A 3,627-nucleotide genomic window follows, 5' to 3' on the forward strand; every position below is an offset into this window, starting at 1 on the left:
CCATAACACGAGAAAATTACTTCCAACGATAGGTGTGTTCCGAGTCAACATTTCGGTCGAAAATGTTACTCCCCTGACGAATAAATAACTATTACATTATTACACCCTAACACGAGCAATTTACTGCCCACGCCAGGTGTACGCAACTTTTACCCACCTGTCCCGTGTTAGTCTTGGTGGTGGAAGGGGTGGAGGGAGGGTAGCGCGACATTTGTTTGCGCGAGATCACATATTGGCATTATCCCTTCGCCCGCATCCCATTTTCGCGTACGAGATTTTTACTGAAAGTAAAAATTGGGGGAGTCAAAATTTTGTGGAGGGAGTATATTTTGTCGTACCTTGGGGAGTTTTTTTCTCGTACGAAAGGTGTACTCGGAGGAAGAATTTTGTACAAATATTTTACTCCGGAGTAAATCTTTCGTGGAGTAAAAATTTCGTTTTACACCGGCCAATTAGCCGAACATAAGAAGCACTCGACCAAACACTTGAACGTTTGGGCGGCGGTTGTGAGATTGTACCTCGACCACGTCAGTGTGTGTGTGTGTGTGTGTGTGTGTGTGTGTGTGTGTGTGTGTTTTGGGTGTGTGTGTGTGTGTGGTTTGACGGACATAGGCCTATCTTTCACATGTGGGCACACAAGTGGCTAAAGGGCTTTTACAAAGCGAGAAGAATCTTCTCTCCCCATCCCCCACCCCCACTCCCAACAACGTTGCAAAGAGCTGACAGCCTAAATGCATTGAGCATTTGTATTCTTTCTCTCCCTCCCTCTCTGTTTCTATCTCCTCAGTCCCCCCCCTCTCTCTCTCTCTCGCTTTAGCTGTCTCTAGTGTGGTGTCTACTTTCCCATAGTGAAGACGGGAGAGAAAGAGAAAGGTGGTGTGGGATGGATATGGATACGGGTGTGTGTGTTGTGCGTGTGTGTGTGTGTGAGAGAGAGAGAGAGAGAGAGAGAGAGAGAGAGAGAGAGAGAGAGAAAGGTGGTGTGGGATGGAATGGATATGGGTGTGTGTGTGTTGTGCGAGTGTGTGCGTGTGAGTGAGAGAGAGAGAGAGAGAGAGAGAGAGAGAGAGAGAGAGAGAGAGAGAGAGAGAGAGAGAGAGAGAACAAGAACAAGAACAAGAACAAATCTTTAATTGTCTAAGGCCACAGCCCCTTAAAATAGTGGTTAAAATAACAGCAATAGTATCTGCACAGTTATAAATTATAGTCACATAAAATTCAACAAATACATTAAAACCCTGATGACATGTCACTGAACCTGATTTATAAGGGTTCGTCTCTTCTGTAACATGAAGAACACAAATCTGCTGAAGCTGTTCATCACATTTTCCTCATTACTGCCACAGAAATACACAAGTTGTTGTTGCAGCGTCTTAGAGTTCGAGATTTTTAAATACTTTGCTCGAAGGTCTTGATAAAAAGGACATACAAATACAACATGGTGTTCATCTTCTTTATCAGCTGTACAGAGAGGACAGTTTCTTGTCGTTTGGTTTGGTGCGTACCGAAACTTGGAGAGAGAGAGAGAGAGAGAGAGAGAGAGAGAGAGAGAGAGAGAGAGAGAGAGAGAGAGAGAGAGAGAGAGAGAGAGAGAGAGAGAGAGAGAGAGAGAGAGAGAGAGAGACGATAGGAGTCAGAGAGGGCTGATTAGAGATCTGAGATAAACACACACAAACATAGATGCAGATTTGTTTGTGCCAGTACCTGCAAAAGAGATTTTTTAAGCACATCAGAATACACTTTTACATGTTGAACGCGATTTCTTGTGGCAATGGGACTTGCAGATGACATTTGAACACCATTCCAAAGGCTTGTCAAATGAACGTTTAGCGTATTTGTAACATAAACGACACTGGGAAACAAACGGCGTGATGTTCAATAGCTTCTTACCTTGCAGAGTGAGTACAAGTGTCTTTGATCTTCATATTCAACGCCTTTGTTTCGGTAGGTAGGCCCCTAATCTTTATTTGATCATGAGAAATCTGCCTTCTTTTTCAGGCATGGAACACAGAATGCAACATCAAGAAAAGACGTCACTGAGGAAAGACGTCATTCAAGTTTGGGGCGCGTTCACTTTTGTTTCTTTGAGGAGTAACGTTGTCGGCTGCGTGTTTTACGTGCAGAGTCCGAAGAAACACTGTTAACCTTTGAGCACGTTGACTTAAAATAAAACATTTCATTGTTACTTGGCAATTAATTGATGAAACGTTTGTGAGATCAAAAATAATGTTATGGTCGTGAAAATCTGCGAGTTGTTGAAGGCTGACACCCCTCTAACATTTGGACCTAAAAACAGGAGTCCGGACGTGACCCGACCTTGCACCCGAACTGCATCACTCAGCACAAAATGTCCAAGCCGCAAAGCCAGAAAGAGTTCTATGTTTCATTCAAAATTGAAGCATTTTCCCAGGTGTACTTTTCTGACATCTTCACGCGTGCACGTATTTTGCAAAACACGCTTTATAGCTCAAAATGCGGTTTTAACATTTCTTACTGCAGTTTTGTCCAAGCAGGGCCGGACTAGGCTAAGAGGAGGGGGGGTGGGGGGGTTGCCAGTGGTGGTCCAGGGGGATGTTCCCCCTGGCGGGGTCAAGGGGCAGAGCCCGATGGGTAGGTCATATTCTGAGATAGGAAAATTGTCACTCCTTGCATGAAACGGCATAAAATAAACAATAATACAAAATGTTTTAAGTAAGTGAGGTACATGTTAGGCTAGGGGGGGGGGGGGGTGTGCGCAACCCCCATAACCCCCCCGGTAGTCCGGCCCTGCTAAGTTGATTTCCACATCAAAGTGCCAATACACCGATTAACAGTTCCACGGCCATTTTAGATTCGCACATGCGCACATCTTTTTCTACGAGCACTTTTGCTTCTTCCTTTTCCGATTTCCTGTGTTTGAGAAAATGCGCATCCGCAGATTGTATTTTCGATAGTGTTTTCTTCTTCCTGTTCCGGTTGATTTGAGAAAGCGTAGATTCAGTCGGCAGAAAGTGCAATCTTTTAGTCTTCCAGCCCTGAAGTTGCTTTTGAGTGTTCGAAGAAAGAGTGTAAAGGTTCTAAGGATTACATCGGGCACACAAACATGCGATTTGCTTTTTTCCCCTTTGATTTGAACGCGTGCGCAGATTGGTTTTTGCGAGTATGTTTGTACTTCTTCCTCTTCCGCTTTCCTTCTTCGTTCCATGTAAACGCCGAAACTGTTAACGGTTGTAAACATTCACTCTCAAAAACCCAATCAAAGTTGATAAATTACCACAACGACACATGGTCAATTTGCAGCTAAGGTCTGTTATCGCAATATGCACACCAAAAAGTCTTAAAGTTAAAGAATTTTAAAGGAAAAAGTTATCAATCAAACTTACTGAACATGCAGAAAAGAAGGCAGCTCTGTGCATTTTCGGATTAGAAGAATGGCGACGCAAAGTGATACGTGTAACGTAACGTACAAGAAGTACGACACGGTGTGGGAGACGTTCCATGCGTAAAAAGCTCTGAGGCGGTTAGTGATCGATCCAGCTCTGAGGGGCCACTTTTCCGCAGTGTGCTCAGATCGATCGCAACTGTACGTGTCTAAGGCAGAGATTTGCACTATACTTGTTGGTTTGTAACCTTCCGGCATGGGAATTG

This window comes from Littorina saxatilis, linkage group LG16 (genome assembly GCF_037325665.1).
Source record: "Littorina saxatilis isolate snail1 linkage group LG16, US_GU_Lsax_2.0, whole genome shotgun sequence".
Taxonomy (NCBI): domain Eukaryota; kingdom Metazoa; phylum Mollusca; class Gastropoda; order Littorinimorpha; family Littorinidae; genus Littorina; species Littorina saxatilis.